Below are 21,437 nucleotides of genomic sequence, written 5' to 3' on the forward strand. Positions count from 1 at the left end.
TTGTAGTCCGGAATTTACGGTATATCAAATATAAGAATATACAGTAAAACTGTGGCAGGACCATGGTGGGCTAATGAACAGTTAAAGTCCCACTCCAATCATCTTTTAATATATTTCACAAACATTCCCAGTAGTCTTGTTATATATGATTATGCCATTTTTGGCCAAAATTTAAAACCTTTGTTGTTTTCTAGGACATAGTTTCTGCAGAGCAGGATTAGTTCATTACAAATTTGCCTCTGAGTTGTGGGCAGGACCCTTGGTGTGGAGTAAGCCCGCCCCACTCCCATCACCAATCTCTGTCTACTCTCTCCCGCTAGCTTACAACAAAAATGGCGAGCAATATTGGAGCTTTACAGCTTTGATCCAGATTCCAGCTCAGACAATGAAAACAAAGACATACATGGATCTATTTGTCTTCAAGTGGATGCATCAGAATGGGAGCTAAGGCCCACCCAGGGTGTTTTCTACATCACAAATAAGCTGTTTCATCTGTTCCTGGTTTACAATGATTTGAATAAAGAAATACTTGTGCCATTTAGAGCTTAACTGTGTTTATATATGTCCGCCATCATGATAAAAAAAACTCCACAAGAACATGTAAAAATCACCATTTTCATCAGAGGGGATCTTTAAGGTCTGCGGCTGGTTTCACTGAGATGCTTTGTCTTGTAAAAAGTGAAAAAACAACTCTCTAAAGCCCGTTTTCCTGTTCTGTTGCAGTTTTTCTTCTCCTGTCAACCTTTCATCGCCTTAATTTGATTCTTCTTTGCTGATCACTTTTCAAAAACGTCCTATTTCTGTCCCTGTAGGAAGTCCTGGCTCCTTAGTCAGCTCACCCCCATCTAAGAAGCGTTGTCCTGGAGTAATTACAGTGTCAGGATGTGGATGGTGGGTTTAGCTAACTTAACCATAACATTTATGTGAACTCAAGGCCTCTTTGAAGCAGCAGGAACTGCTGGACAATAAATGTTTAGGTGGAGGTACTGACCTCGGTTGAATATTTTTTTTCATTTTTTTTTTTGGTTTTTGTTACTCATTGTGTGTGGTACTGGAATCTGCATACACATTTTATTTGGAAAAGTTTTAAAAAATGTTAAAAATAGGATTTAAAAATACATATGTTGTAGTTTTGTAAAAGCTCCATTCTGCCTTGAATTGAAAGCAATTTTTTTCGTGCATATTGTCAGATTTTCTTGATTAATCAGTGAAATGTAATTTTTTCCCACATTTGGCAATAGTAAATGAAGATCACACCATGTCCTCAAATTAGTTAAACATTCATTTCATTTTAAAACGTTTAGACTAAATACTTTGGAATGAGACTTATCTGAGGGTTGCATTTAGTAACACATAATTAGCTGCAGTTTGGCTGAATGCAGCTCAGTGTGAGAGTGTGTTCTGTGTTTGTCTCTCCACTGTGTAGCTTCATGCTGTGTGTCTGCACTGCTGGACTACACTGGAATTGTTTTTACCTCCAGCATTGTTGCAGCTCTGTCCAAGCATTCAGAGCGGCTCTGGGGGGTTTGTGATAACAGTAACCAGACTCCTCCAGGCCCAAGACTTTTCCTTATGAGCTTTTTTTCTTTTTTTTTACCCCTAATGAGTTTTTTTTTCCCCCCTTTCTTTGCTCTCGATGAATCAAATATGAAGAAAAGGAAAAGATCTGCAAGCAGCTGTTGCCAAAAAAGATGGATGAAAACGGATGGATGGAAAGTGTAAACGATGAAAATAATGCCAGTGGTGGATAGGAAATCACAGACAGAGGCAGACTAAAGTGTTAAGACAGACAGGCAGTGGGAGATGAAAAAAAGAAGGCAGAGGAAGTAACAATCCAAAGACACAGCTTTGGTAGTTTAATGACAGCTTTGTCACAGCAGGTCTCCAAAGTCAGACATGGGGGGGAACAGTGAGGGAGTGAGCATGTGTGCCCAAAGAAGATTGTTTCCAGAGTTAGAAGCAGAATTGTACGCAGAAGGGATCAGAGTTTGTCCCCTTTCACTCATGTTATCCATTCTTTTTACTTTTACCATCGAGTCCTCATCTTTGTTCAAACTCGCTGCATCTTTTCGACCCACTGTTTCCTTTTTTTCAGTTTGAGTCCTTTTGCTCATTGACTGACCTACAGCGACTGTTTACTTTTTTCCCTTTTGAGATTTCCTTTTTTTTTTTCATAGGTCTGTACCATGACGTTTCTCTAAAATCTAAAAAAAAAGCATGCATTCACATTTACACAAAAACTGCAGCTGATCATAATAATTAGGTGAATTGATTCTACAAATGAGCCTTCATCAGGTGAGAAAAATTACTGAAACAAACCAACACCCACAAAGGCCAAATCCCAATTATCCCATTAATCCCATTATTTTCTGTTTATTTTGCATCCTCAAATCATAGTTTGACAGTTTAGAAGAACACGGTTTTTGGACAAATATTATCGTCCTACATCCTGTGGTTTATGCTTTTACTTTTTCAAATCATTTTTTTCCTATTAAAAATTATATTTCTTATTCATGAAGGGAAAAGAAAAACAAAACAAAAAATCATTAAAACTCCACAAAGGAGCAAACCAGAGGATGCAACTTATTAATTACAAAAGTGTGCTGTTGTTAGAAAACCTTGTTTATTTTCTTCTAAAGGTGCAATTGGAAGAAACAAAAAATGGGTTAGAGGATAATTTTCATTACTGATTTAGTCCTTTGTTTACATCATTTAGTAACACAAACAATTTCCTAGAAAAGAGAAAAAGCCCAGAAAATTCTTAAAAGTTGAAAAGTGGCCATAGTCAGACGCTTTTGCATCATTCGACATTTTAACAATATTTTTTACAGTTTTTTCCTCTTCTGAAAAGAAGTCTATTTATTGACAGGCCCATTTATTGGCACCTGGGTTAGTGAAATTTGTTCTCCACATTTGTCCCTTCTGCTGGGGGAGCGGTGAGTTGCATCATCGCTGCGATCGGGAAACCTTTGGTGGTTTGGTGCCTGGACAAAGTGAGATAAGGCAAAAGAGTGGACCAGGAGGCCGTTTGGAAGTGGAAAGCCATTTGATTAATATTCACAATAAGATTAACTATGCATGCAATGAAACTTATTTCCCATAACTGTAGTGTTTATGAGAAAATATTTTCTAAGATTTATTCTGTACATCTGCAATCTGCAAAAATGTCAAGTTTAAATTTGACTGTTATTAACAATATTCATCATTATGGATTTGTTAAATGATCTGCACTTGGACTTTAATAAAATTACTGTAGTTAGAAGTTAAGTACTGGAGTATGAAGACTATGTAAAGACAATAAGTAGGGAAAGTCTTGAATGTTTTGTATTATCTTAAATCAATGTTTTTTTAAACTTTGAAATGGTTTTTATGGTTTTATGTTTTTTTTCTTCAGATTTTCAGATATAATATTGTTGTTATGAAAGCAAGCAGCTGGCCACTTTGGAATTTCCTTCGAGATTACGAAATATTCTATTCTATTCTATAGCTTAATGGGGGAGGGATTTTATAAATTTGCTTCCTTACACTTCTTTTTAAGAAATTAGTTAAAGAATATTTTGACAAACTTCACATTAAGTGGATTCAACGTCATGTACTGTAAGCACAAGAGCAAATATGTGTATTTCATATAGGGAGTCATTATTCTGACATCATTTATAGGTGTATAGTTGCATAAATATGAAAGAGATCTCTTTTTTTCCCTATTAAGTCTCGACTACCCATCCTAAATTTGACAAATCTATCTATCTATCTATCTATCTATCTATCTATCTATCTATCTATCTATCTATCTATCTATCTATCTATCTATCTATCTATCTATCTATCTATCTATCTCTTTCTTTTTCTTTAGTGTGTTTTTTTTAATTGCTTGGAATAAATCAATTCCCAATTCCAGCTACTTAATTAGGTTCACAAGCTTCACTCATGTAAAGCAAAGCCAACAAATCTAAACCTAAATGGGCTTTTCTCCCAAATTGTACAATAAAGTGATAAGTTAAAAGGATTTTTTTTGCAAACATAAATTATCTTTCTTTAAAAAAAAAAGTTACTTCCATGTCATCCCAGGTATTCTGAAGATTTAAAACCAATGGAAATGTAAACCAATTTCAGGCTGCAGGCATGAAAAAAATGTCAAAATAGGTTTACGTTCAAATAATACGTTTGAGCTGCATTTTCACCAAGTGTATAGTACACATATTTTCACTGCATGTGTAGTGTGTTTCATTGAGAATCTGAACAAGCAAAAAGTGAAGTCACCTTGTGTGCCTTTGGTGTACTTCATGACAAACACAGATTATTTCTTCCTTCTTAAATATACAAGTACAGAATCAGTTCGTATCCAAATAAAATTTGTCATGAGGAAATAATCAGTCATCTTATTTATTGATCTCAGTAAAAAAAGATATCATTAATTCGAGATGATGAAATCAGTTGTTCCATTCTCACCAGAAAACAACTGCTGTGATCTTGACATTACATAATTGCTCAGTTTATTGGGGGAGAAAACAAAATAAAAATGTTTTCAAAGCCATTTTGCTTCTGTGGTTTTAAGTCTGTTAATTGAATTCATTTATTTTTACAAAAGCAAGTTACATCTTTATTTGTGCACAGATGTAACTACTTGCTTAAAATATGTATAAGTATTTAGTGCTCTCAATGAGGAAAGAAAGTTTGATAGCCATTTTTGTACTTGAACTAAATAGAAGCAGAAAAGTAAAGTGGCATAAAATGGAAATAGGTGAAGTGCAAGTATTTCAAACTGTGCTTGAGTAAACGCATTCAATTATTTAGCCGTGCTAGGCATCACTGCACTTCAGAGTCGCAATGCTTGTACCAGATTTCACAGAAATGTACCCCCAAGTTGCTAATGTATTTTATGAAAAATTAAAAAGAAAAGGAGGATCTTTTTATGGTTGCAGAACAGGAAATGTGAGGTCTGAGCCTTTTTTGTTTGATAGCGTGGAGGTTAGTCTTTCCTCTGTCTTGGTGCAATGATCATCCCGTTACTCCGACTCCCTTGACTGAAGAAAATACTGAATATTATGCATAAGTGAAGATCTCTCTGCCATAACACAGATGAGATGCACTTAAGCAGGACATTTACTGTCCCGTAGCTGTTATGGCTCTTGATTTAGTATGAAAGCTTATGCAGCTCCAAAAAAGTCCACAAATTCCATAAAACACAAAGGAAACCCTGAGGAATAATCTTATACTTATGAATCAAGGGCGTAAAAGACAAAAAGATAAAAGACAAAGATCATTTTAACAGCAAAATGATAAAAAAGAATACTATTGATAATCAATTCCAAACAGTTTTGCTAACAAACTACCGCACTTTTGATATTGACAAGATACTTACACATTTATTATACTACAATCTTATATTTTGGGGTTGATAAAAAAAGTAAATTTTTGCCATACAACCATAAATGTTTGTTTTTGTTTTTTTTTTAATAAAAAATATCAGTTTGACATTTTAGTTACTTTTTTTGCATTAATATTCACTGCTACATTAACGTAAATGGACCCTGAAAGTATAACTATTCAGCTTATGTGTTCCTCACTAAATTATTATGTGAGCCCCATCCTGCGTCTACACCAGGCGTTGGAGGAATTTAAACCCGCGTTGCATATCATACTTCTCACGTCACACTTTGCAGTCCCCCTTCCCTCATTTCAATAAACTTCTGGCTGCCGAGAATATTCATATTTTAGCACAGCCATCCATAATGGAGGGAGCTAAGAGAGCTCGCATTTAACATGTTAGGCTCGCTCAAGTGTGTCAGAAAAGATGTGAAGATATGTCACCTCATACTTTAACGATGCACACACTACTGATGCAGTATTTTCCCACAACACGGCTACTATGTCTAGGTGGACTGGCTTAGTAGCAGTGGTTTTATACAAAGGATAAGAGGGCATTTGAATACTAATGACGAGTTTGATGCCTGTAACCCTAGAATTGAAATACATACTAAACACATGAATGCATTCGAATGGCTTTCCCTAAAAAAATGTCTGTGTGCAGCAAAATGTCTTTTTAACTAAAGGTTAGTCATTTTTCAAATTTTGTCCTGACACTTTACTTTCGGCCCTGCTCCTTGTACTGAATGTAATATCCCAACGAGTTATGCTTACTCTACAGGAGCACTTTGTAGTTTGGTGGTAGTTTAAATGTGTGACGTTACGGTTTGTCAAAAGCTTTCGATCACAATTGTGTTAAAGGGCCTTTATCATGGTTTTCCTAAGCCTTTAGAGTACACTATATCCATGTAGATATATGGATTTAGTCCATATAGATATATGGATTTTGTGTGCTTTTGGAACACTAAAGATTTTTTTTTATTAAATATTAGTAATTTTACAGTTAATTTTCCTACCCGGAAATAAAACGACTTGATCTCTGAGGCACCGCCTTTTGCTCCTTGGGGTTGTCGCCCATTTTATAACATCAACCTAGAGTCTGCCTCGGCAGCGTGTCTACATTTCGCCCACGAAAACAAACCACCTCCAAAGTTGTGCAAAGACGGATGTGCATATTGTGCATGTATAATGAAAGTATTTTGCTGATCACCAATAGCTCTGCGGAAATAGTGTGTTTGTGTTAGCCTGGGGGCGGACCTGGCAGCGCAGACTCTTCCTGGAAGGGGCTGTTCTTCACTTTGTGATGTCACAATGTAAGAACTCACTCGTTATCGTGGTTTGTGGGGGGCTGGTCATTTGGCAGGTTTTTAGAGGATTAATCATAAATGTGTGAACGGATCAAAATATCTAAACCAAGTCTTCAGTCAATCAGGATGTTGAATCACTTGAGTCAGCCAATCAGCAAGAGAGATGGTCAAGGAGAGCCAGAAACCAGGCAGGATTGTGGCTTTTGGGGATCAGGGTAAGCCAGCCCTGAAATAGGCCCTTTAAACCTAGTTTGAGTTTGCACAGTGATATTACAGTTTGGTAATTTAGTAAAAATAAAAACATACTTGAAAAACCTTGTGTGATTTATCTTTCTGTTTAATGTCGAATGACTGGACTGATAGAAATTTCTGTGTTTTTCCTTCTAATGTACAATTTTGGAGCTAAATGTATAAAAAACACTCAGGTCAAAAGTTAAGTTTCTCAAACAAGTTAGAAGTTTTGTAATCCCTGTTAAAGTCAAGGCAGGTGCTAAAAAGCAAATAAACTTTGTGTTCTCGGCTCATAAAAGAACCACACAGACTTCTTGCTGGGATTCTGTTTCTCAAGGTAGAGAGTAAAGTCGGCTGTCTTTTTATTGCTTCTGTTGGATTTTGTTTGTCGTCCTTTTTTTTTTCAAACAGAAAAATTAATGAAAGAGAAACGCAGGCATTGGAGCATCAGAGCTTTATTTCGATATTCACATGATCTCACTTGACTGCTCTTTATTTTTATATGAATTAAAACAGTTTTTCTCACCATGAGTTTGTCAACTTCTCACAACACTAAAGAACCATGTTGGTTAATTATTTGTTTTCCAATGTGTACATGTATACATTTATACGTTTTTTTGTTTTTTTTCCCAAGATGGCGGTACGCAGAGGTGCAGCGGCTCGCGGCTACCCATTCAGTGCTTCCTTTACTACAACTTTTTAATACCTTTTCTCTACCTTCTCCCTTCTATTTTTATTTTTGGGTGCTGCTAACACCCACTGCACTCGCCAGATGCAGATCAAACCGAGCAACTTCCACCACGACCACAACATTCCGAGCTATAGCGAGACCCCGGGCTCACCTTGGATTGTTATCGGCACTGGCAGGCGACGCAGGCGGAGGAGGGAGAGGAAGCAGAAGCGAGGCTGCAGGTCTGGCATCGTGCTAAGGTTGAGGAAACAACCATACAAGCCACTTCTACCGTGCCTTTTCCTCTCAAGTGCCAGATCCCTGGTTCACAGGATGGGCATCTTGAGATTACAGCTGGTTGGGAATAACCATGTCAACAACTGTTGTGCGCTCATCATCACACAAACTTGGCTTCACCCGGACTGCCTGGGGACAGAACAAATGACTCCGGTAAGAGCGGGGGGGGGGGTCTCTGCGTTTACATGCATGAAAACTGATGCAACAACGGAACGATCATTGATCAGCACTGCTCCCCAGACGTTGAGTTCATGTCTGTTAGATGTCGGTCTTTTTTTCTACCAAGAGAATTGACTGTTGTGATTATCACGGCTGTATACATCCCGCCAGACTCCAACGTAAACACAGCGCTTTCTCTCCTGCTAAGCGCCATACACAAACAGCAGCGGGCACACCCCGACGGCGTTCATATTGTGGCAGGAGACTTTAATAAGGCTGACTTAAAGACTGTTCTCCCGAAGTTCTACCAGCATGTGAAGTGTTCTACAAGGGGGTGAGAACACTCTGGATCAAGTCTATACTAACATCAAGCATGCATACAGAGCCACCCCCCTCTCCCACCTCGGGTAGTCAGACCATCTTTCCCTTCTGCTCTTCCCGGCCTACGCCCCCCTCATACGCCAATCCAGGCCAATCACAAAAACCATCACAGTCTGGCCTAATGATGCTCTATCCATGCTACAGGACTGCTTCCAACAGACAGACTGGAACTTATTCCACCATCAGGAGCTGGAGACACTTACAGGAACTGGACTATATACAGTTCTGCATTGGAAATGTGACTGTGGACAAAACCATCAGGGTTTTTCCAAACCAGAAACACTGGATGACAACCCAAGTCCACTCTCTCCTCAGACCTTGAGACGGTGCTTATAGGTCAAGGGACGGAGCACTATACAGTGCTGCCCGAGCTGACTCGAAAAGAGGAGTAAAAGCAGCCAAGGCAGACCACAGGATGTGCATGGAGGCTCACATATCCAGCAACAATCCACAAGAAGTTTGGCGCTCTGTTTCAAGACATCACAAACTTCAGGGGCTGTGATGTGTCCACAGTAGCTCCAGATGCTACACGGGCAGAAGAGTTTAACTGCTTCTTTGCTCGCTGTGAATCCACCCAACACCACCCCTCCACTCCAGCCCTAGCACAGCTCCACTCACTGTGCAGGAGCATGACGTCAGACAGGTGCTCCTAGCAGTGAACCCCAAGAAGGCTGCTGGCCCCGACGGAGTACCTGGCAAAGTGCTCAGGGCGTGCGCCCACCAGCTCGCCCCCACCTTCACAAATATCTTTAACCTCTCCCTGGTCCAGGCAGTAATCCCATCCTGCCTGAAATCAGCAACCGTAATCCCTGTGCCAAAAACATCTCCCAGAACCAGCCTTAATGACTATCGCCCAGTGGCCCTCACTCCAGTCATAATGAAGTGCTTTGAAAGGCTAATCCTCCTGCACATCAGGGACCACCTTCCCAGAGACCTGGACCCCCACCAGTTCGCATACCGCAAAAACAGATCCAAAGAGGATGCCGTAGCCGTGGCTCTCCACTCCACACTGAACCCCCTGGAGCTGCAGCAGAGCTACGTCCGGATGCTCTTTGTGGATTACAGTTCCGCCTTCAACACAATAATCCCAGACAGACTCTACGACAAACTGCTCATTCTTCTCCCCCTCCACATGCAATTGGATTAACAACTTCCTCACAAACCGATCACAGACCTTGAGACTCTGCCTTTACCTATCCTCCACCCGCACACTGAGCATCAGCGCCCCACAGGGCTGTGTGCTAAGCCCCCTGCTGTACTGTACACGCATGACTGCAGTCCAGCCCACAACAACAACAACAGCATCGTCAAGTTTGCAGATGACACCGCGGTGGTTGCACTCATCCCCAGCGGTGATGAGTCTGCCTATAGAGACGAGGTCCTGAAGGTGACAACCTGGTCCACGAAGAACAACCTCACCCTGAACACCAGCAAAACCAGGGAGATCATCGTTGACTTCAGTAAGCATGGCGCCGACCAAGCCCCCCTCCATATTATTGGGAATCATGTAGAGAGGGTCCACACTTTCAGGTTCCTCGGCATCATCATTTCTGATGATCTCTCCTGGACTGCCAACTCCATTGCCATCCTCAAAAAGGCTCAGTAGCGTCTGCACTTCCTGAGGGTTCACCAACCTGCTACTGACCTTCCAGTCATCCATCCAGAGGCTGCTCAGATACTGCATAGCAGTTTGGTTCGGCAGCTGCATTGTCGCGGATAAGGAGAGACTGCAGAGAGTTATTGAGACGACACAGAAGATCATTGGACGCCCTCTCCCCACCCTGACTGACATCTACTCTGCATGCTGCATCACTAGGGCCCAGAACATCATCAAGGACAGTTCACACCCCGGCTCAGACCTGTTCCACCTGATGCCCTCTGGGAGGCTCTACAGAGGCATCAGAGGCAAAACGAACAGACTTAAAAACAGCTTCATTCCCAAGGCAATAACCATCCTCAATTCAAAAATGCACAGATAAATCTGCGTTAGCACAGTCCACTTAAGTGTCTGCCCAACATCAACACTCTACCTCATACTACCTCTTGCACATCGGACTTGTTTGCCCTCAAATTTATCATGTAATTTTGGACACAAATCTTGGACATTCTTTATTACAGTTTATATTTGCACACTGTATATGTTGTACATATTGATTTATTTCATATTATATTTTGTTATTTTGTTACTCTTGCACTGGAATGGTGATAATTCAATTTCATAGTACAATGGTCAATGACAATAAAAGCAAATCGATCTATCTAAACATTGAATGACTGATTTAGGCTTCCTAAAAAAGTTTAGAAAGGTTGCTTCAGACAAAACCCAAACCTCGTAAGCTTTTATATGTTCTTATCAAATCCCGTAGTGAAGCACCCCATTCAAAATATGGCGATGGATTATCGCAAATGGAAACAGGTCTAGAAGAAGTCTATGACACTTTCTATTTTAGCCAGTGATTTAATTTGATATCAAGGATTTACAATGACAACATTTTAAAGTTGTCCCATTTCTGTCAGTTTGGTTTGGAGTTTGCTCCTATTCAGGACTTGATGAGCTTTTTTGTAAAACGTTAACTAAAAGGCATATTTAGATCATTGATATTTCTGCTGGACATCTAAATGTTACCTGGATCTATGATGACCACACTGTTCGCACACTCATTAAAGTATTTGTCCAAAGCTATGTCCAAACTGCACGCGGTTCACACGGCAGTGGTATACAGTTTTAAAGTCAATATACAGACTAGGGATGTGGCGATTGATCGATTAGGCTCTAGACCTCAAAATCTGGTAGGGACAACTCACTGTTAATACAACCTTTGCATGATTCTGAGGATCTTCCCAGGTACTTTACTTTTGTCCCTTGGGTTTTAGTTAAGGGTTAGGGCTTGTGGACATTGGGGACACAGGTAACAAGGAACACAGTAAGACACCTGAGGGGAAAAAGGGGATCACAGCGAAGGCGCAATGTGGAGTTCATTTAAACAGCACCAACAAATATCTGTTGGCTGACACTCTATGGTGTCCTTCTTACTAGTAAGCAACTAATAAGATTCATGAAATTATCCATCGTGTCAACACAATGAAATCCCAATAAATTTTTAGTTTTTTCCTTATTTTAGGTTTACATCAGCAAGCCTTCCTCATCAGTCAAGACGCCAGATATTTCAGAACGTTAGATGAAGGCCTCGCCTGAGCTTTGTCTTGTCCATCATCATCAATATTCTAAGCAATCTGTGCTGCGTGAAGGTGAATGGCCTTCTTTTGCCAGTTAAAGCCAACCCGACATGGTCATCAATGACTTGTTGATGAAACAGGAAATACAATTCTGATTATGAGGTTATGCTACTCTAATAGCAAGGCTGTTGCAGAATTTGCTAGTATACTTTTTATTTTATTTCTGCTTCTAATTTGGTATGCTATCATCTCACTATGCTGGCTTTTTAAATCATGGTATCATTTTAAACATTATACTACTTGTTGGCTGTATCTATGTAGATATATCAATGTCTTTTATTTTCCATCCATGTATTTTTTAAACCTGTGGAATCCCTTTCAGGGTCATGAGTGGCTGAAGCCTATCCCAAGTACTATTGGGCAAAATGTGGGTGCAACCTAAGCAGGTTGCCAGTCTGCTGCAGGGCCACGCAACAACACACACTTGCGTTCACATATAGAGACAATGTAGGATCACCAATTAACCTATGAAGCATGTTAATGAACTGTGGAAGGAAGCCAGAGCGCCCGGAGAATCCCACACATGAAAGAAATGAAAACACAAGGGAAAAAGGAGGAAAGCTTTCCTGTTGTGAAACGGAGCGTGTCAATCACAACACCACCGTGCAGACTTTTGTTCCGACATTTATATTAAAATTGTTGTGATAGCCTCTTAGCAAGTAGATGTGTCAGGGACGAAAGTTCCACTAATAGTTGTCAAAAATAGCGGGAAATTTAATTTTCTGGCATTTTAACTTATTTGTTTGCTTGTGTAAAACTCTATTGCTAAAATGGTTACTATTGGATTGAAAACAATGCAGAGGGTGGGATTTTTCAAGGAGCTCTAAAGCAGTGATGTTCATTACGTCAATCACAATCAACCGGTTGATAAATAAAAATAAATCAATATAATTGTTTTGATTTTTAGCTTCTGGAGTGACTTCATAGAGCTGGCAGGCACCGTTTACTACTCTATTTGACCTTCAGATTAACCAAATCTCATTTGTTATGAGGCTGAGCAGTGATGTAGAGGTTTTCCATAGTATCTTTTCCTGATGCACACACACCCAAACACATGCACACACAAGTACAAACACACTTATCCAATCCACTTGGGAAGAAAGGCTCTTATGCAAAACACAAATTATTCACAGAAAAAGCTCACACTCTCTCTCTTTTATCTTTGTGAATCAAACCAACTAATGAGGGTGTGGTGTCAGGGAGTGAGGGAAGTGCATGTATGTGGTAATGGGTGGGGGTACTATGACTGGTCATATGTAAGCTAGGTCAATTGGTCTTTTAAGATTACATCATTCTCTGGACACACTAACTGATTGGGGCAGTTCCTGAGATCAGGATAATTTCAAAGCCGATATATTAAAGCTTTTCCCGCTAAAGCAGCCAATGTTACAATTTTATTTAGTGTCTTTGATTTTAAAATTTTCTTTTTTCTGTGTTGTATGCATACCTTATTGTTTGGAGTTGTTGTTTCTTAACTATGGTTACACTTTCTGTTTTATTAGAAACGATGAAATAGGTAAAAAAACGGAAAAAATTAAACAAATAAGCAGCTACTCCTTTCTGATGTTTTTGCTAAATACTTCATTTCCGATAATGCCACTACGCAGTGACCTTGTCAGCACGTTTGGCAGATGGCCGTGCGGCAACATAAGTAATTGGGAGGCAGCAGTCACATTTTCATACTCCGTGCACTGCCCAGGGAGTCTTTAAGAAAAGTTCAACTTTTTCTGATGATTTTTTTCTAAATGTTGACATCAGTTAGTGGCTGCCGATGGAATATATCAAGGTTGTGTGGTAGCAGTCCACGATAATTGACTGATAGGAGGGTCTCCAAGGTCCCCAAAATTGTCTGATAACCAGTCGATTGTTAGAAATTGCACGGTAGTAGCGCGGACACTCTACTAGGGCTGTTAAAATGGGCTAGGGGCCAAGCGATGACTAGACTTTAATCTGGCAGACCCGGCCACCGTGGGTCTTGGATATAAATAGGGAGACTACATTGATGCTGCATTGATGCTCTTCATCTGATGAAGACTCCTGATGTGGCTGGATTGCTTGGACCTTAGTTTTCTTGGGGCTTTGTCGCTGGGTTGTTGTTGGTTTGTTGCTGGGTTTCTAGGGAGGGTTGTTGACTAAAAATTAGTAAATTGAAAAGATAATGCTCAAACTCTGAGTTGCGAATGACCAGTGGCGCAGGATAGCCCGGTCTTTATAACCCTCAGCTGGCGGCCGGTGGCCCTTGATGTGGACTGCTGCCGTCTGGAGTCCTTTACACATTGTCAAATCAGAGCTGCTGCCGGCTGGCGCTCTGGCGATTCAACTTTATTTAACTCGTCGTAAAAGTCACATTGATATTACAGAACTCCTTTTCAAGAGCGTCCTGGCCCAGACAGCAGGACCAATCAATACGATGCATTAAAGGACAACAATACAATTCAGAGACTGTTTAAAGCATTTACTAGTTACAGATCCTATTTTCAAGCCTTTAAGCAAAGGTTTGAACTTGCTTAGATTTTTTTTGATTTACAGTCTTTTTGTAAACTATTCCAGGTTGTGGGGGTAGAGAACTGACATGCCACCATTCCAGCTTCTGTGCAAACACTTGGTACAGTCAATAACAGTGATTCTTGAGAATGTAAAGAGTACTGTCCAGCCGCCCTTGGTTTAATACAGTGCTTCTCAAATAGTGAGGCGCACCCCGATGCAATGCCAGGGGGGGCGGGCAGTAGTAGCGGTTTTAGGCACAGTTAATACGGGCAATTGCTCGCCGCGCAAAAGGGGGGCTGCGGCTCAGTGCTTGGAAAAAAATCTCCGCCACTGTTGGTTTTCTATTATCTGTTATATGACAGCCCATAGCAAAGCAAAATTGAAAATGAGATCTCGTTTCTGTCACATTTACGTCTCCTAGACATAAATGAGACCTATTTGAGACTAAACTGGTTTTCTCATTCTTCTCAAACATTTCTCCTGAGAAATAAGTCTCACAGTGAGCACTGTGTGAGATCTCAAAATTCTCTCACAACTGTCTCTTCTCCAGATCTCAGTAAAGAGAAATATGAGACATATTTAATCGCTCTCAAGTTTGTCTCAATCTGATATCATCCCCATCTCAGATATTTCTCAGTGCTTGGTGTTGTCTCACATTGCTCAAGAATTTAGATCTCATTTAGCCTGTTTTTCATTGTCTCAGAAAAAAGAAACATGAGAGTAGTATAAGATCTCAAATGAGTCTGACCACAGTTCATTTTGAGAAAATAATCATCTACATTCATCTTCTGCCGTTTTATCCCTTTCGGGGTCACGGGACTGTTGGAGCCTATCCCGGCTACTTGTGGGCGAAAGCAGGGGACACCCTGGACAAGTTGCCAGTCTGTTGCAGAGAAAATAATCAATTATGGCGCGTTTACGTTACATTTACAAAACTTGTTTATTTCTTAGACATTTCAGTTAACTTACTTACAATTTTAAGAGAGAAAAGTTAAACCATTAAGACAGTCAGGATGTGGTAAAATACATCTTTTTGAAACGTAAAAAAAAAAAAACATGAAATTTCAGGATAACATTGCTGTGTCAATTTAATTATTTTGACAGTTGTGTAAATATGTAAATGAATACAGTTTGGATTTTTTTACAGAAGTCACAGCAAAGTTGTGTAGTATAGAGCAGTCAAGTCCTGCAAAGCAAGAAAATCCTGCTAAGGGTAACGCATAATAGAACACATACTGATGTAATGAACATTCGAGCAACCCTAACAATACAAGACAATTAATCCTACCACCACACATTTATCCTTTATAGGTCCAAGATATTTTGGGGCTCACAGAAAAAGTACAGACAGACATGCATTTTCAGAGCATGTTGTTACAACAGTCAATCGTGGTTTGTGGCTTCTTAATCCACAAATAGTTTTGTCTTAATATGTTAAAACTTCTCAAGTGTGTTCGGTAAATGAGCTGCAAACACTATGCCTGGCATAGATGTCAATTCAAGAAAAACAACTTTACCCAAGATACAATCCAAAGAAACAACTGTACTGGCAGATGTTTCCAAAAGGGGAACGACATGACTGCATGAACCATTAGTTATACTATCTTGCAACAAGGAAAAAGCTGCACCTTTGAATTCATGAACAAGAGCCCATTTGGCACATGACTGTTGGGAAGTAAAGAAGAAATCAATCTGCCCATATTTTTTTTTTCCTTCACTAGAAAAAACAACTGTGAAATTATTTCTTCTATTTCCTTTCCCATAGTGTTTGGATGTGAGATAATGTCTCTTAACTTGTGCCCTGTGGAAGACCCTTACAGTTTTAGAATTAATGCAGTGACCACCACATCTTTCCAGAGTAGAGAGTTGAACTGGGTCCAGATGAAGTTCGCTAGATGCTCCATATAGTTTAGTCCTCGACAAATAATTGGTTTCCTGACAAAAACTATCATCTTTAGTCATTTGTCTGTGAAATTCAGCTATGGCATTCCCTGGCTTTATGGTTTGTGAGATAATGGGAATAGACTGCACAAGTTTGACTGCATGGACCATCTGCATAGGTATATTTTGAGTTCCATGTATGAGCCTTAACAAATAGCCATTCTTATCTTCAAAATGGAAACATGAATGAGTCCATAATGGCCCAAGGCCCCTTACACTGTCTGCAAGGTGCACAAGAAGGTGTACATTAGCAGTTTCGTACCTTTCACCATAGAGTGTAGCCATTTGAGAACAAAAGTTCCACAATAGTCTTTCTGCGTGATCAATCTGTTCAAATGATATAGATTCCATCAATAAAATGAAAATAGCTTCACTCAGAAGTAGGAAATGATTGTAGTACATAGTAGCAAGAATTCCACGAAAAACAACAGGTCCATAGAAGAGCAAAATATCTCGAAATTCGGATGCTTTGAAAAACATTCTGTGAGATGCAACTGACCGAGGATATCGACTTGAGGATGGAGGGGAGATATCCTGAAATCTCCTATCAATTTCTTTGGCGTTTCTTGCCATGCTGAAGGGCTGACGAGAAAACTCTGTAGAAAACCACAGAACCATCAAAAGTCGCATCACTCCAAGGAGGACTGAGTGCATGTAATCTATGCCAATTCCTTTTATAAGGTTATAACTTTTAAGTTTGCCAAGCAAACAGGGACCCTTTACCCCTTTAACAGTAGTTTTGGTCTCATTTGCAGTCTTCATATCAAGAGTAAACTTTTCATTTGTGCGCAGCGGCCCTTTTGGATCTCTGTGTTGGAATGGAAATACATGGGCATGCCCCCTTTCCCCTGTCTTTATTGTCTGTCCTGGCTGCTCACATTTATGACATCCAAATTTACCATTGTATTGTACTGAATTAAGGACTAAGGCTTTAGCAGGCAAGTCACATGTTCCAGCAATGGTGAGTACTTTACACACAAAAGGTTCAGATGTCAACTCTGCAGGTTTCACAAGAATTCCATCATCTGCAAGTTTACTCAGCGTGTCACTTAGTGGCCTTAGAAATGTAACCATGGATGGTTTTGTATTGCCATACCAAAGGCCGGCAAATATCATATTCTCTCTTTTCGTGCGTTGCATGAAGCTCAATTCATTGATAATACAATAAAAAGGCCACACTGAAAACTTGGATGATTTAAAAATAGGTACCCCATCTGTGTTCCAGGTAAGTGAGATGTTTTTAGGGTCACTAAGAGGACCGCCTCCATCTACAAGCTGTCTGTAAACTTCTGCATCATATATATCTTCAATGTTGTTAGGATCTGACTTCTTCCTGCTGAATCGAAAGTTAAGCTTCTCTTGAAAACCTGGCTTGAGAAACAATGACCTTATTTGAGCCTCAATTGGAACTTCTATGAAGGAGGAGGATTTTTCTACTGTTACAATGGTCCCACAAGACAGACATTCTAATTGTTCATCCTGTAATAACCCAAAACAATCAATGCAATATTTATGCAATACAATCGGGGATGATGCAGAGTAGGAGAAAAAAAAGTCTTTGAACTTCTGTACACTGTTTAAGCAATCTGTATGCAAACTACCAGGACAAAGCAACTTAAGCATTTTAAGCAAATCACTAAGGGCTTTGTCAGTTACTTTATGACAGTTTACATAAGCCATGATCATCAAAAGGCACTCTGCCACTGTTACTGTTGCATTGTCATATAATGGTTTGTCTATTGTGTCCTTTACATTTGAATCATCTGCACACATCTCACTCAAACCCTCTTCAAATCCCTCACTGAACATATGTCCATCATCATATGTCCAATCCCCCAAATTGGGGAGAGCTTCCTCAAATGATTGAAATGGAGCATACTCAGCATTGCCATGAAGTTCATTAATTAGGCTATCAGGAGGATCTCCGGTGGCTGATGTGGAAGATGGTCCTTCGTTATCTTTGACAAAGTCGACAGTTGAAGCGCACTCTCGTGCCACAGTTTCTTGTGCTGTTAATAAAACAGAATAAAAATCGTTAAGCTCAAGATGAAAAACTTGGTCTGCATTGATCTCAGACTGTATATCTCATTCTTAATACTCTAATGAATTTGTCATATCTTAGCAGGATCTACTCTGTGATTTAACATACTGTACATGATCAGTTCTTCTCAATTTTCTTTTTAAACCCCCCCCCCCCCAAACAAGAAATATACCCCCCCACACACACACACACACACACACACACACACTCATCACAGTCACTATAAATAAGATGGAGGGGAATCTGCAGCACGACTGGAGGAGAACAGGAAGCTGGAGTTGTCTTTAACATTCAGTTTAGTTTTAATATTCCTCTCTCCCTTAGTGTGATCTGTGTTTTTATATATTTTATGATTATTTTAATGTTTTGTAATGTATGTAGCCTTTCTTTTAATGAATTGGTATTTTAAATTATTTTAATTAATCACCTAACTACAAAAACCATCAGGACACATGTCCCATAATGCATTGTTTTGTAGTCTGTAGGGCAGCTTTCAGTTAGTTCAGTTTCCAGCTGTGTCCGGGTAGGTTTGCCCCTTGCTCCCACCCCTTTCTCGCAATATTTTTGTGATGATTGACAGTTGATGTTGGAACAAAAACAAAAAAATAAATGTCTCACACCAGTTGATCCGCGCGGCGTTGAGTTCACCTGGGTGATCTCAAACACGCTTATTGTGCATCTTGGCTGCACATATTTGGTGTCAAAGATAAATTTTCATCCGTTTTCTTTACTATTTGTTCTGTCATGGCAGCGATGGTGCTGTCAGTTTACCTTCTTCTGTTAGTTTACCTTCTTGTTGCATCTTCAAAAGTACAGAATAAAATGTGACACTGAATTTGAAACAGAACATTGTAATTTCTGCATCTGTTATTAAAGTATTTCTTAGTAATACAGTGGAAATTAGTAGATTTGGTTAGAATGTCTATTTACGGTATGCGCCACTAAATTTTCTGGTTGTGCCCCTAAAATTTTCAGTTAGGGGCCACTGTGCTCCTAGTGAAAAAAGTTAGTCTGGAGCCCTGATATGGTACATGCACATAGCACAGCTGGCAAAAAGTTTTTTTTTTGCGAATTCGAACGTTGTCAACATAACTCACTGGAAATCCAAAATACTTCCACACTAGCGACTTCAGTGAAAGGGGAGTGGATTCAAGTTCTGTCAATGGGTCTCCTGCAGTTGCCATGCTATCTTTTGAGCGGCTGTTAGAGGAGGTTGACTCGCAGCACTTCAACACAAGTTTTTTTTCCCGCTTGGCAAGTAACCGGACGCAACATGGGGCGTGGCAGCATCGACAATTACATTTTTTAAGTCGAAGTTCGAGACTGTGACTTAATTTCGATCGATTTCAATTTAAAGTCGAAATCGTGACACCCTTAATCAGGCTGTTACAAACTGTGATATGACAAATAATAGTCCCCTGTTAAATCTGAGCCAAAGCCAATTGCCCGTTTTGCCTGTGACTAAAACAACTGCTAGTGCGCGACCCACTATTTGAGAAGCACTGCATTAGATCAACAGACGCTCATAGACAAGAGGGTGAGAGTACCTGGCCACTGGTGAGAGGCGTGATAGTCCAGAGTAAGCGTGGTACATCCTGCATGGACAACTGGTGTTTGGATATGTTCCCTCTGAAGTGGAGCATTTTGGGCTCCCTTGGGAGGCATCACCTCTTGCTGTGCTTCTCTGCTGCTACCAGCTGACCCAGAAGAGGACACATATCAATGGATCATACCTTTTCCTGGATCATGGTTCACTTGACATTATTAGGAGAGTTGCATTTTACTTAAAATACATTTAGTTTCAATTACCAAAGAACACGTCCTGTCAGAAACGTCCTCGCAAAATTCAAAAGACAAAAAAATAGAATGCATGTAAAACACAATAGACAAGACAAAAAGAAAATTGACAGAAACGGATTATACAAATACTGCTAATGGGGAGCATATGTGTATATATGAATGATACCAGCTAAAAGTGACAACACAGTCAATAAGAATTTTAATAATTATAATAATAATAATTGTTGCTTTATTTATGCCACAACAGGGAAATTGTTCTTTGCATTTGACCCATCTTGGGGAGCGGTGAGCTGCAGACGAGCCGTGCTCTTAGAAAAATTTTCCGTGCCTTAAAAAATCTGATTATATCATCATAAAGACACGCGCATATTTCATAACTTACTTAAATATTGGTGATCAGTCTTCTCGTGAAAATTGGTGTTTAACAGAAGGGAAGACTGCAGGGAGGAAAATAAGTTATTAGTCTACAATAGGCTTACTGAAACATTGATATGCCAGGCTACTCACCAAATGTGCATTCCTTCTTGGTCGTTTATTTGAGTCACCTTCATTACCAGTCCTCCTCCATCGTTTTCCAGGTTTTCGTCTTGTCATTTTGACACTTCAATACTAAAAATGCAGACACATATTTATGGATTATACAGTGTTTTTTTAACAACTACCTTATTTATGATTAATTAATTTAAATTAATTATTAATGGCATTTATCATTTCATTCATAAAAAAATCGGATTACTTGAAGACTAAATCCATCCTCCTCTCTCCTCAAAGACAGTTCAACACCCGTCATGCTTCGATTCCATCAAGAAGTCCTTTTCTATAGACTATTCCATCAAGGCCAGTGCTGAGAGCAGAGTCTGTTCAGTTGTGTTTCTGCGAAGGTTTGAATTCGCTCGCCGGCTTTAGAGCCCAAAATGTCCACTAGTCTAGACAGACACGGACAGACTCAGTGGACACACACGGGGTTGGTTAGCGCCAAACACCAAATCTGTAGACAGTTTCATGATTCACTCAGGTTTTTTTTTGATAAAGGAAGTCAAGAAGAACAGTGGAAGATATTTTAAGCCCTGACGGCCCACCACTGATATAAACATTCTACCTCCAAAGACATACGTGTATAGGTGGGGCTAGGTAACTACTATCACATAGCTAGCTAAGTCGCAACTGAATATGCATCATTTCGCAACACGGTGATGTCACTCTTGTTAGTTTTAACAGAGTGCATTATTTTGGAAATGGTGGTTCTTCGTTTACCGATTATTGGCGGTCAACACACGCAATGATCTGTACCTAATCTCGCGAGAGTGGCTGTTGCCATAGAAATGGGTCTTAAACCTTTTTTGTTGATTCGTCCCTCTTAATTTTGCTAGTTTCGTAACAAAACATTTAAAACACATATTTCTTGTTAAAAGAATTGGCACAATATTTACTTTCGTTGCTATCTGTCGAATCAGCAGACCCTAATTTTTGTTCTCGTTAGGTCCCGAACCTGTGTTATACCACGCTTGCCCTGTGGGGG

The 21,437-nt window shown here is 39.7% G+C and overlaps 3 long non-coding RNA genes across 3 annotated transcripts in view; all 3 read right to left on the reverse strand.

The window, feature by feature from the left end:
* Positions 1-21,437, reverse strand: part of LOC144994924 (uncharacterized) — a 591,488-nt gene that overhangs the window by 212,506 nt on the left and 357,545 nt on the right. The window lies entirely within an intron of this gene.
* LOC144994926 (uncharacterized) overlaps positions 1-21,437 on the reverse strand; it is a 405,433-nt gene that overhangs the window by 155,708 nt on the left and 228,288 nt on the right. The window lies entirely within an intron of this gene.
* The window catches only part of LOC144994927 (uncharacterized), a 153,660-nt gene continuing 147,281 nt past the window's right edge, over positions 15,059-21,437 (reverse strand). The window contains exons 2-5 of the long non-coding RNA XR_013658654.1: positions 20,426-20,527; positions 20,301-20,355; positions 19,666-19,815; positions 15,059-18,086 (exon numbers count right to left, since the gene is read on the reverse strand). This is a non-coding gene — a long non-coding RNA (uncharacterized LOC144994927). The remainder of the gene's footprint in view (positions 18,087-19,665; positions 19,816-20,300; positions 20,356-20,425; positions 20,528-21,437) is intronic.

Source organism: Oryzias latipes, chromosome 10 (assembly GCF_053564925.1).
Source record: "Oryzias latipes strain Hd-rR chromosome 10, Olatipes_Hd-rR_3.1".
NCBI lineage: Eukaryota > Metazoa > Chordata > Actinopteri > Beloniformes > Adrianichthyidae > Oryzias > Oryzias latipes.